The sequence below is a fragment of the Ovis canadensis genome, chromosome 24 (assembly GCF_042477335.2).
Source record: "Ovis canadensis isolate MfBH-ARS-UI-01 breed Bighorn chromosome 24, ARS-UI_OviCan_v2, whole genome shotgun sequence".
NCBI classification, from domain to species: domain Eukaryota; kingdom Metazoa; phylum Chordata; class Mammalia; order Artiodactyla; family Bovidae; genus Ovis; species Ovis canadensis.
This window is the reverse complement of record NC_091268.1, coordinates 23,909,104-23,922,914: the sequence shown is the minus strand read 5'-3', so window position 1 is coordinate 23,922,914 and position 13,811 is coordinate 23,909,104. Positions and strand designations below refer to the sequence as shown.

Here is a 13,811-nt window from a genome sequence, read left to right as displayed (position 1 = left end):
TGTTTGCTTTTCCTCCTCGCTGAAACAGATAATGACAAGCGATTATTATTGGTGGCAACTTGTCTCATCTTTCCTTTTGGTCATGACAGCGCGGCTGTCAGACTGACTGAGAGGAAGCCAAGCTCAGTAGCATATGAAAGAAAAAACAAAATACCCCCCAAAATCAAGGAAGGATGAAGAGCTCATGCAAGGAAGAGAGATACATGTGGAGAGAGGCGGCTGTCCCCGGGGGAAGAAGCAAGGATCAGAAAAGGGAAGGATGGCAAAGGGACATGCCCTACTCTGTGGCCCAGATTCTTCTGATCCAAGTTTGGAAGATGAGTGAAGAATGAGTCACATTATTCTCCATTTTTTTCCCTTCCCTAAAATGGTCAGGAATCTTTGGTTGCCAGTGACAGAAAAGCTAATTCAAATTGGCTTAAGCGAAATGAAGTCACTAATTGGCGATTAACTGGGACATGCAAGGACAACATCCTGATTCTTTCATCTTCTCTTACCTAGAAAGACAGTGACATTGTTAATTGTGACATCTGCTTTGGGTATTAAGGAGAATACTACAATTAAAAGTCCAAAATAGTGTAGCTGTTGTTCAGACGTCCAAGGAAATAATTAGGTGGCACTAAAAAGCCTCTTGATAAAAGTAAAAGAGGAGAATGAAAAAGTTGGCTTAAAGCTCAACATTCAGAAAACAAAGGTCATGGCATCCAGTCCCATCACTCCATGGGAAAGAGATGGGGAGACAATGGAAACAGTGTCAGACTTTATTTTTGGGGGCTCCAAAATCGCTGCAGATGGTGACTGCAGCCATGAAATTCAAAGACGCTTACTCCTTGGAAGGAAAGTTATGACCAACCTAGACAGCGTATTCAAAAGCAGAGACATTACTATGCTGACTAAGGTCCGTCTAGTCAAGGCTATGGTTTTTCCAGTGGTCATGTATGGATGTGAGAGTTGGACTGTGAAGAAGGCTGAGCACCGAAGAATTGATGCTTTTGAACTGTGGTGTTGGAGAAGACTCTTGAGAGTCCCTTGGACTGCAAGGAGATCCAACCAGTCCATTCTGAAGGAGATCAACCCTGGGATTTCTTTGGAAGGAATGGTGCTAAAGCTGAAACTCCAGTACTTGGGCCACCTCATGCGAAGAGTTGACTCATTGGAAAAGACTTTGATGCTGGGAGGGATTGGGGGCAGGAGAAGAAGGGGACGACCCAGGATGAGATGGCTGGATGGCATCTCTGACTCGATGGACGTGAGTCTGAGTGAACTCTGGGAGTTGGTGATGGACAGGAAGGCCTGGCGTGCTGTGATTCATGAGGTCGCAAAGAGTTGGACATGACTGAGCAACTGAACTGAACTGAACTGAACTGATGGGTGTAGCTCAGCTGGTAAAGAATCTGCCTGCAATACTATCATGTGAATTGAATCGCCAGTCTATGTCTGACGCAGGATGCAGCATGCTTGGGGCTGGTGCATGGGGATGACCCAGAAAGATGTTATGGGGAGGGAGGTGGGAGGGGGGTTCATGTTTGGGAATGCATGTAATAATTAAAGATTTTAAAATTAAAAAAATAAAAAAACTAAAAAAAAAAAAAAAAAAAAAGAATCTGCCTGCAATGCAGGGGACCCTGGTTTGATTCCTGGCTTGAGAAGATCATCTACAGAAGGGATAGACTACCCAGTCCAGTATTCTTGGGTTTCTCTGGTGGCTCAGTTGGTAAAGAATCTGCCTGCAATGCAGGAGACCTGGGTTTGATCCCTGGGTTGGAAAGATTCCCCTGGAGGAGGGCATGGCAACCCACTCCAGTATTCTTGCCAGGAGAATCCTCATGGACAGAGGAGCCTGGTGGGCCACAGTCCATGTGCTTACAAAGAGCTGGACACAACTGAGCAACTAAGCACAGCACAATGACAACAAGGCTTCAGGTCTGGCTTGAACAAGGTGCTCAACACGACATGGTAACTCCAAGTCGCACATCTCCATCTTGTCCTAACCCTAATTTTTTCCTTTGACTCTGATGACTTCCTTCTCAAGATACTGTGTCTTGGCAGGATGGTTGTTAGAAATTCTGGCTGAATGTACTTACAGGTTTAAGTCTAACAGTAAGAGAAACTCTTTCTAATTGCTCTCCCACAAATCCCAAGAATCACTCTGATTGCACCACTTAGGATGTGTTCCTACCCATGAATTAATTGCCAGCCCTAAGGGAACTGGGTGGGCCAGTTGGTTTGACTGAGAAAGGGGAAATGATGGCTCCCTGTGGAAATTTACAATGACCAGTAAAAGAGGAAGAGATGCTCAGCGGTCAGAATGGCAGATACCCATGATGTGGCTGAGGGAGGCTCATGCTTCTTTAAGAAAAGGAATCTGAAATAAAAATGGCTTTAGGTGCACAGACAAAGGTCAGTAGGCCAGTTACACTTGGGACCTCCAAAAAAAGATGCTCTCACTATCAGCTCTTTAGAGACCTGGCTCAGTGATCTGATCAGGTAGAATTTCCCTCTGGTTTTCTCTGTGAGAATGGGTAGACCTAGAAGGCGATGGCACCCCACTCCAGTACTCTTGCCTGGAAAATCCCATGGATGAAGGAGCCTGGTAGGCTGCAGTCCATGGGGTCGCAAAGAGTCAGACACGACTGAGCGACTTCACTTTCACTTTTTGCTTTCATGCATTGGAGAAGGAAATGGCAACCCACTCCAGTGTTCTTGCCTGGAGAATCCCAGGGATGGGGGAGCCTGGTGGGCTGCTGTCTATGGGGTCACACAGAGTCGGACGTGACTGAAGCGACTTAGCAGCAGCAGCAGCCTCAGACAATCTATAATCGCTAACAACCCTGTTTGGAAGGCTTGAGTCAGATGGTCACCCGCAGGTTGACAGAGCACCGGGTGAAGCCAGCTTGGGCCTTTGCTGCATCCTTGCATAAAATAAGGGCCTGAATCTCAGCAGGTGTCTCTTCTTGGCCAGCCTTGCTAATGATCCGGAGAGCAGGACTGGTCTAAGAGTGAGGATATGGTTCTGAGGAACATGGGGGATGCTGGACTGTCCTGAGCTAGTTGCAGCTGGAAGCAAGGCATAATCTCTCCATGCCTCTGTGAAGTCTCTCCTCTGGCACTGTGGTATCTGTTAGAGGGAGGGCTTGACTCTGGATGGTGAACTGGGATGAGCTCTGAATGGCCCCAGCAGACATGGTTGTCCTCGCCACACTATTCAAGGTTAGGGCACCAGGTGACTGAATGATGTAGCAAACAGTTACCTGCCTTCCTGCATCTTCAAGGGAGGCTCCCCTCCTGGCACAGGGAGGAATTCCAAAGAGAAAAATGGTGCTGGCTCACATGAAATGCCAACATCCCCAAAGTTCCAGATCCTCTCCCGAGCTAGGAGATACTACTGGTACCTTTAGCAGAGGAATTCTTTGGAATAAAATGGACCTAGGAATTAAATCCAGCCCCCTTGCCATGATCTTCAGAGCTCTCACTGTAACATGTGGGCTCTGCTGCCTGTCCTAACTTTTCTCACCACCCTCTTGTTGGCAGATTCAACTGCAACTGTTCTGATCTTCCTTCTGTTCCCTGACCTTCCAGGCCCTTTCTTACCTTTGTGCATGCAGCTCCTTCTGCTTGGAGGGCTCTCCTTACCTCCAGCCCACTCCTCAGCTTTGCCTGGCTGACAACTCCTTTATTTTCTTTCGATCTGCTCCAGGGTAACAGACCAGATGATCAAAAAGGGCACTCCTCTCCCCTCCCCCCTTGAACTGCTGCCTATCTGATTTCCTTTCTCCTTGTCTGTCTCCTCCCATGTGCTGTGCTTAGTCGCTCAGTCATGTCCGACTCTTTCTAACCCCCCCTGGACTGTAGCCTGCCAGGCTCCTCTGTCCATGGGGATTCTCCAGGGGGGAATACTAGAGTGGGTTGCCATGCCCTCCTCCAGGGGATCTTCCCAACCCAGGGATTAAACCCAGCTCTCCCGCATTGCAGGCAGATTCTTTAGCAGCCAAGCTACCAGGGGAGCCCATCTCCTGCCATGAGAATGTAAGTTCCTAAGAGTGGGAATCTTCGCTTTGGAAGCCTCCTTCCCTTGATTCCCTTCCCTAGAACAATGCTGGGCACATAGCGGGAGTTTGTTAATAGTCGCCGAACGAACGAGAGGCAATTCTAGATGGACGTCTCCTCCTAGAGCAGTAGACCCGCAGGCTCACTCAAGTCCATAAAGCACTGGTCTCCGGCTCTGCTCCCTTTCAGCCTTGCACCCTCGGAATGTTACTCCCCGTTTCATTCCCAGAGCCGTGGCACACTGCCATGCAAGGGGTTGATGAGGACTCAGAAGGGCGAGGGCTCCTGTCCTTGAGAATTCTAGTCTGAAGGACAGGTGAGATGCGTGCACCCAGGCAACCACACAGAGGGCTGAGGGGTGGGCTGGAACAATCACGGTGCTGGAAATTCAGAAAGGGGGAATATGTTGGAAGTGGGGCAGTAAGGAGGCGATGATGAACATGAGACGAGGCTTCACGGTCAAGGTTACCATCTGTCCACTTAAACTAACTCCAGGTCGACTTGACTGAGCCACTCCAATGTGCCAAGCGCCTTATGCACTTTGTGGTTGTTCAGTCGCTAAGTGGCGTCTGACTCTCTTCGACCCCAAGGACTGCAGCACGCCAGGCTTCCCTGTCCTTCAGCATCTCTCAGAGTTTGCTCACACTCATGTCCATTGAGTCGGCGATGCCATCCAGCCATCTCATCCTCTGCCGCCCCCCCTTTCCTTTTGCCTCCAATCTTTCCCAGCATCGGGATCTGTTCCTATGAGTCGGCTCTTTGCATCGGGGGGCAAAGGATTAGCATATTTAGGGGTAAATATATATCCTAGGATTCCTCTAGGTGAGATGCTGATTCAGTGGAGATGGCTTGGAGCCTGGAAATCAGAAGGTATAAAACCTTCCGCAGGTAAGCTAATACATAACTATAGGGTTGGATGCTGAAGGCTTGGGTTAGTGTTTTCAATCTTGGCTGCACATTAGACTTACCCAAGGGAATTAGACAGAGAAGGCAATGGCATCCCACTCCAGTACTCTTGCCTGGAAAATCCCATGGATGGAAAAGCCTGGTAGGCTACAGTCCATGGGGTCACAAAGAGTTGGACACGACTGAGCGACCTCACTTTCGCTTTTCATTTTCATGCATTGGAGAAGGAAATGGAAACCCACTCCAGTGTTCTTGCCTGGAGAATCCCAGGGACGGTGGAGCCTGGTGGGCTGTCGTCTGTGGGGTCACACAGAGTCGGACACGACTGAAGCGACTTAGCTTAAGGGAATTAGATATATTCTGAACCCCATCCCAGACCAACTGATTTGGCATCTTTTGGGGTGGGACTGGTAGGGGTGGGAGAGCATCAGATTTGAAGATTTTTGAGCCTCTTAAAATGTGGTTAGTGACTGAGAAAGAAATATTTTATTGTACTTCATATTTTTTTTAATTTTTTTTAATTTATTTATTTTTTTAATTTTAAAATCTTTAATTCTTACATGCGTTCCCAAACATGACCCCCCCTCCCACCTCCCTCCCCACAACATCTCTCTGGGTCATCCCCATGCACCAGCCCCAAGCATGCTGCACCCTACGTCAGACATGGACTGGCGATTCAATTCTTACATGATAGTATACATGTTAGAATTCCCATTCTCCCAAATCATCCCACCCTCTCCCTCTCCCTCTGAGTCCAAAAGTCCATTATACACATCTGTGTCTTTTTTCCTGTCTTGCATACAGGGTCGTCATTGCCATCTTCCTAAATTCCATATGTATGTGTTAGTATACTGTATTGGTGTTTTTCTTTCTGGCTTACTTCACTCTGTATAATTGGCTCCAGTTTCATCCATCTCATCAGAACTGATTCAAATGAATTCTTTTTAATGGCTGAGGATAAGCTGTGGTACATGTACTTCATATTTTAAGAATCAGTGTAAATAGTCATGTGTGGTCAGTACATGCTAAGTTGCTTCAGTTGTGTCTGAGTCTTTTCTACATAGCCCACCAGGCTTCTCTGTCCAGGGGATTCTCCAGGCTGGAATACTGGAATGAGTTGCCTTTTCCTCCTCCAGGGGATCTTCCCAAACCAGGGATTGAACCTGCATCTCGTGTCTCCTGCATCAGCAGACCTACCTTTACAGTAGGGCCACCTGGGAAGCCCGTGGTCAGTAGGTGCCGTATTGGAAAGCCAGGCTAGAAGACAGTTGAAGGCTTAGTCACTGTACGTGGCTCCTTCCTTGCTCCACCCCAAGTCATAGTGTTCTTTTTTTGTAGTTATCTTGCCCGACACCCATGCTTCCCACTTTATTCTTAGAGGCTAGCGCACAGACGCGATTGTTTCTCTCCTGGTTTGTGAATCAAAATTCTTCAGCTACCTTGGACACAGCTATCCTAGCTGGATACCCAACACTCACTAGAAACTTAACACTAAACTTCTAATTTGAAAAGAGGAGAGGAAAGAGCTGAGAAAGGATTTGTTAGGTTATTTTTGACAAATGGCTGGTGGACCGGCTCCCGACAAAAGCAAAATGGGAGATAGAGCACAGATCATAAAATGGTCCAGTGAGGTTGCTTGGAGTGGAATTCTGTGTCTGTGGGGAATGGGGCTGGTGTGTTTTGGGGACATGATGAACCGGGGAACGTATGAAGACTTCCTTTGGGTTTCTTTACAAGCACTCATTACTTAGCTTAGTTAGCTCTCTCAGTAATTCAGCTTATCACGTGTTCATGGAGTCCCTGACCTCTCACAGGTACTGATAGAGATCCTGAGTCCCAAATGCTTGAGTCCAGACTGTGATGGGGTTGGTGTGTGTCTCCACTTTATCCTGAAGGCTGTCGGTGCTGCTGAAAAATGTAAAGAGGAGGGCCCTGTGGTCCAGCTTGAACTTTAGAAAGACAGATCCAGCAGCAGTGTGGAGGGTGGGCAGGGGCAAGGGGAGATCAGGGCAGGCACTCTAGATAAGAGGCTCCTTCTGTATAGTTAGAGAGAGAACTGCCAGGGGTCTGAACATGAGCGGGTGCGACAGGGAAAAGAAAATGAAATAAACCCGTTGGGTGATAAAGATGGTGTGGATGCGGCTTGGCTTGAGCAGTGGTGGACTACAGCCATAAGTGAGGGAGCAACCTGTCCGTGTCTTCTGAGAGGAGCCGAGTGAAGGACAGATCACAGATCAGAGAATGGTCCAATGGGTGGAGGCCGCCTGGAGTGGGATAGCGTGTTTGTGGGTGGTGGAGCTGGTGTGCTTTGGGGAAACGGCCCCTGGCTGTGACTTCCCCATTCAGTTCCGCTCTCCCACATACCCCGATTGACACCTGATGTGAGGTCATTGCTGCTGCTTGCCCATTTCTGAGGGATTTCCAGTTGGATGCCTCAAGAAAGATTAGTGGTGGTATTCACCACACACACACACACTCACACCTTTCTCCTGTTCTGCATACCTGGAATCAGTGTTTTCCGGTAGCTAAGCAACCAGATTTTGGACTTGGATCACCTAGCCTTGAATCCTGCCTCTGCCATGTACTGGTTCTGTGGGTTTGGGCAAGTTACATTCTCTGAGCCAGTGTTTTTAACCTTTAAAAATAATACTTCCTACTATATATCACATTGTATTATATATAGAGGGGCTTCCCAGGTGGCTCAGTGGTAAAGAACCCACCTGCCAATTCAGGAGACACAGGTTTGATCCCTTGGAAAAGTCAGTGGCACCCCACTCCAGCACTCTTGCCTGGAAAATCCCATGGACGGAGGAGCATGGTGGGCCACAGTCCATGGGGTCGCTAAGAGTCAGACATGACTGAGCGACTTCACTTTCACTTTTCACTCTCATGCATTGGAGAAGGAAATGGCAACCCACTCCAGTGTTCTTGCCTGGAGAATCCCAGGGACGGGGGAGCCTGATGGGCTGCCGTCTCTGGGGTCGCACAGAGTCAGACATGACTGAAGCGACTTAGCAGCAGCAGCAGCAGCAGGTTTGATCCCTGGGTTAAGATCCCCTGGAGAAGGGCATGGCAACCCACTCCAGTATTCTTGCCTGGAGAATCCCATGGACAGAGGACCCTGGCGGGCTACAGTCCGTGAGGTCGCAAAAGAGTCAGATACAACTTAGGGACTACACAACAGCAACTGCATATAGAATAAATATTGGTTGTGGTGATGACCATCATGACGAAGGTGAGGATGGATGGATGGCAGTGCTGAAGAAGGTGGTGATGGCGGTGATATTGCTGCTGATGATGGAGGAGGTAGCCGACAGATGATGAGAGGAATAGAGATCCTCTAGTGAAACAGATCCAGCTTACATGTGTGTGAGCATTCTATTCATCTGAATCCTCAGGCTCCTCAAGCTTGACATTTCTACTTTTCCTCTCATCCATGAAAAATGAAATAAAATATGCTTACTAGCTCAGTTGATACACAACAAGAGGAGCAGAAAGGACATCAGGGCTTAGCCAGGCGGAAAGCAAATTCCCAAGGAGTCTTTCAAGATCTTTGTTGGGTCTTTTGCAAGACTATGCTTTTTTGTTTTGGTGCCCACATGGCAGGCAGAGGAAAATAAGCTATGGAAATGGGTTCCGGGTTAACAACAGCAGCCAGTTCTCTCTTGCTTCCTCGGGATGAGCTTCCTGCTCATTTATTTTTCTCACCAAATATTTATTGGGCCCCTACTGTGTGTCAGACAGGGCACTAGGCTTTGAAGATACGAACGTGAGCAATGCTCACCTGCTGCTGAGAGAAGATAGAGGAGAAACAAATGTGTCAGCTTTGCCGTTCATGTACTCAGGTCACAGAAATTCAGTTTCAGCTGGACTGGCATGGAGCATGAACACTGGTTTGTTTGTTTGTTTGTTTTTAGCTCTCCAAGTGATTCTCCTGTGTAGCCAGCAGTGAAAGCCACTGGTGTGTGTAAAGAAATACTGGATGACATCTTGCAATAAGTCAGCTGCTGTCAGCGTGGGGCCATGTGGATTTTAGGGAAATCATTTACCCTTCTCCCTGTGTCTTTATGAGAAATGCCATCCACAAGGGTTATAACCACTGGCAGCACCTCATCTCTTGAGTAGTTAGAATCAAAGAGATAATGGGCGTGGGTGTCCTTTATAGCCTCTAAATGGGTACGTGTAATGAGAGTTGGTTTTAGACTCTATTAAACATCAGACCTTGATCCCCATGGAGTCAGGTCTCACCCCGGGAACTCAACGAGGTCTGGAGCATTCTAGAATGACAGTCACAGCAGGACTGGAACGCAGAGTAGAAAGCAGACACCCGTAATCCCACACTTCCCTGCCCCTCGACTCTGGGTTTGAAACGGTTTGTTCTGCTTCTGCAGAGCCGTGAGCTTGGGGAGGGAACCGCTTTTGCTCCAGAACCAAAGCGGGTGTCTGAAATCTGTTCCTCTGCCCCGGCAGCATGCTGCCGAGGGAGCTGGTGCCAGAGTTGGTCAGGCTGATCTGTGGGGCCTGAAGGGGGCAGGCTGAGTGATGGTGGGAGAAGGGATGTGCAGGAGGGTCAGCCTTTGCTGTCCAGGTGGGAATCGGAAAGAAGGTGCGGGAGGGCCTTGAAACAAAGGCCCATTTGGCACACACATCAGATGCTAGGTCCCAGGCATGTGGTCAGACTCCCCCATCACCTCCTGCACGTCCATAGAGCCACCTTTGAAAATCCCAAAGCTAAACACAAGCCTTGTCAGTGCCTCGCTGTGCAATTATGCTTTTAAAAAAATTATTTAATTTAATTGAAGGATAATTACTTTACAATATTGTGATGGTTTTTGCCATATATCAGTATGAATCGGCCATAGGTACACATGTATCCTCTCTCCCTTGGGAATCCCCACCCCCACCCCATCCCTCCAGGTTGTCACAGAGCCCCTGCTTGGGGTGCCCTGCATCATACGTCAAGCTTACACTGGTTATCTATTTTACATCTAGTCGTGTAGATGTTTCAATGGTATGCTCTCAAATCGTCCCACCCTGTTCTCCTCCCACTGAGTCCGAAAGTCTGTTCTCTATGTCTGTGTCTCCTTTTGCAAATAACTTCTGGCTTTCATCCCTCTGAGGGGTATACATTGCCTTTGGTCCGCTGTGGTTCTGGAAGTTTAAGTTTCAGACGCCAATGGAAATGGCAGTGGTGTTGAGGTCCATAAAGGACATTAGCCATGGTTTCTCTCCAAAGCATGATTCATCTCTTCCTTCTCTTCGTGCAGCCCCTTGGGCTCAGGATGAACAGGCTGGATGATCTGGTTTTGGACGGAGAAGGGAATGCAAAACTATCATGTCAGTAGACCTGGAGATACCATTTTTACTTATAATAAGGATCTGACCCACTTGGGTTTCTGGCAGTGTCCATGTGGTCTGTCTAGAGTAGGGGTCCCCAGGCTCTGGAATCTAAATGCCTGATGATCTGAGGTGGAGCTGACATAATAGTACTAGAAATAAAGTGCACAATAAATGTAACGCACTTGAATCATCCCCAAACCATGCCCACTGTCCCTGGTCCGTGGGGAAATCGTCTTCCACGAAACTGGTCCCTAGTGCCAAAAAGGTTGGGGACCACTGGGAGAACAGAGGATGAGGAGGGGAGCCCCTGAACTGTGGGACTCAGCCTTTCACTCCTGCTGGTTCGTCTTATCCTCACAGCAGCCCTGTGGATGGTGCTCACAGTTACAATGTCATAGGCAAAGAAACTCAGATCCAGGAGGTTTAGGTAGCCGTGGTCACATGGCTAGCTGGGCTTCCTCCGTGGCTCAGCGAGTAAAGAATCCACCTGCCAGTGCAGGAGATGTGGGTTTGGTCCCTGTGTCTGGAAGATCCCCTGGAGAAGGAAATGCCAACCCACTCCAGTATTCTTGCCTGGAAAATGTCATGGACTGAGGAGCCAAGTGGGCTACAGTCCAAAGGATCGCAACTGATGACTAGGCACGTGGCAGTTAATGCAGAGCCAGGACTTGAACTCAGGTCTGACAGACCCCAGAGCCCGTGCTGTTTCAACTATAAAATTTGACTGGTGTGCATGAAGGGGTAGAGTAGAGGGTCTAAACTGAATGTAATAGGTCCACGGGAGCCATCGATGGCTACAGAGGAGAGGAGAGGTGTGTGTTACAGCAGTGTTTTAGAAATTTCAATCAGGCAGCCAAGGACAAGGCAAATTGTTGAGATGCTCGAGTCAGGAGTGAATTACCAGGACTTCTCTGGCGGTCCAGTGGCTGGGAATCCACCTTGCAGTGCAGAGACACGTGTTCGGTCCTCAGACAGGGCACTAAGATCCCACGTGTCCAACTCTCTGTGGCCCCATGGACTGTAGCCCGCCAGGCTCCTCCGAGCGTGGAATTTCCCGGGCAAGCTTACTGGAGTGAGTTTCCATTTCCTTCTCCAGGAGAGCCTTCCGACCCAGGGGTCGAACCCACATGTCCTGCTTGGCAGGTGAGTTCTTTACCACTGAGCCACCAGGGAAGCCCTCTTTATCAATAAAGGATACACTGGTATATTTTGGGCATTGGATGGTGGAGTGGTTCCTCAGAATAGTGGGATGAGCATGTGGAAAACTTTCATTTTTTGAACATGACGTTCGAGAGTCACACAAAATGCAGGCTTGGATACCAAATTCTCCCCTTTTGCACCGTGTTTAAATCAAGGACATCTCTCTCAGGCTGCGCTCACACATCTGTCCCCTCATGCACTCCCTCACTCTCCACTTACTGACGGGTCATGTGCCAGAGCTTCTGCCAGTTTTCGGGGACATGGATGAGGACAGCAATCTCTGCCCTTAAGCAGTTCGCAGCCTTGTTGAGGCATGATTTAAAGTGATTAGTCAATCCAAGAATATTGGATTTCTCCAAAAGCTACTGTAGGGAAAAAGATAATTATCCAAAGTCTTTAAATCTGTTACCCAATTTAATTGATTTAATTAGGTAAAATTCATAGAACTGTAATGTTGAAAGGGACCCAGAAGGCGTTTATTTCTGTTTTTTTTCTCTCTGCCTTCAGGCCATGCTGCACTCAATTTATCCCCCCAAACACCATGCACTTTAGGAAAAGGGGGATATTTCTAAGAACTGTAGCTTTTAGCCTTTTTGGATAAAATTTTCTATTCAGTGAGCATCCTCAGGGAAAATTATGCAGACTTGTTGAAAGACTTGACATGCACAGCTACAAAGTATTGCTCTGAAAGACATGAATGGAATCATCTACTCACAGACACACATATGCACACATGCATGAAATGGAATCGCCATATCCATACAATTGAGGATGTGTTAAACATACATGGTAAGTACAGAAGGCAAAATGCAAGCCTGGCTGCAATATGATAGTTCAGTTCAGTTCAGTCGCTCAGTCGTGTCCGACTCTTTGCAACCCCATGAATCGCAGCAATATGATAAGGACCCTCTAAAAATTCGTTCAGTTCCCAGAAAAATAATACATCTCAACAACTGTCAAACCCTGTTTTGCTATAATACAGATTGATACTGTTTAGTCATCGTTTTCACACCATGCCAGTAGGTCCATGACATGGTTTAAGCACCTACTTTATGGACATCTTCAGTGATCCCAGTGGTGGTATTTTGGGAGGAGGGCAGGAAGTTGAACCAAAACCTGAGTTTGGATGCTGACTCGCCGTGGACTGTCCTGAGGCTCATTTGCCACTGCCAGCAGTTGCTGTTGTTCAGTCACTCAGTCGTGTCCGACTCTGCGACCCCATGGACTGCAGCACTCCAGGCTTCCCTGTCCTTCACCATCTCTCGGAATTTGCTCAAACTCATGTCCATTGAGTCGGTGATGCCATCCAACCATCTCATCCTCTGTCGCCCGCTTCTCCTCCTGCCCTCAATCTTTCCCAGCATCGGGGTCTTTTCCAGTGAGGTGACTTTTTAAATCAGATAGCCAAAGTATTGGAGTTTCAGCATCCAGTCCTTCCAATCACAGTACCAGCCTCACAGGATCATCACAGAAATCTGACGAGTTAAGGGTTTGGAAATGGCACAACTGTGTGCATCCCCTGTTCTTTGTCTAAACAGATATTTGCTGTTATGATCAGGGTCATGACCTGGGGAGACGTTAGGACTATGAGGGACCCTTTAACCCAACACAAGTAACCATGTCACTTACCAGGGTAAGCATTCAGGCACTCACCCTTATGCTCAGTATAACATCTAACACGGCTCCTGAGGCTGTATGTGATAGGGTTTCTGCCAAGCTCTTTAACATCATCTCATCTCCCTACATCACAGGCCATCATCCATTTATCTCCAGCTCCTGAAACAGTCAAGATGTATCCCCAGGGTTCCTCTGACTACACTGTCCACTGGCTTCCCTCTTTTGAAACTTCGGTGTCTCCTTATGCCTCTCTTAGCAATCAGTTCATTGAAGTTACTCTTCCTCACATTTATTCCATGTCTATGAAGGCAGAGACCATGTGTGTCAAGCACTAACATGCTGTTGCCATGTAATTAGGTGATCAGCAAATATTTATTGATTGAACAGAGAGATGTCCACCTGGTGTTCATCACAGTCCATGTTTCACAGGAATCTAAAGTTCAAGTGACCGAAACCTTGCTCAGATTAGTTTAAGTGTGGCTTATGTAACCAGCAGGTCTAGAGTAATTGGCTCCAGACATGACGGACTCCAGGTGCTCCGAGTCTGTCATCAGAAAGCTTCCCCTATCTCCTGATGTTGTTTCCCGGCTTCATTTTCCAGTCCTGAGTCTGGGGGTCAGGTAGTGTTTGGGGACCAAAAGGGTTGGTAGTGTGATGAACTGGTAGACACTGAAGCTGGCAAATTAACAGATGTCCTTCAC

At 47.9% G+C, this 13,811-nt stretch overlaps 1 protein-coding gene across 2 annotated transcripts in view; it reads left to right on the top strand.

Moving 5' to 3' along the window:
* Positions 1–13,811, top strand: part of GRIN2A (glutamate ionotropic receptor NMDA type subunit 2A) — a 433,676-nt gene that overhangs the window by 239,907 nt on the left and 179,958 nt on the right. The window lies entirely within an intron of this gene.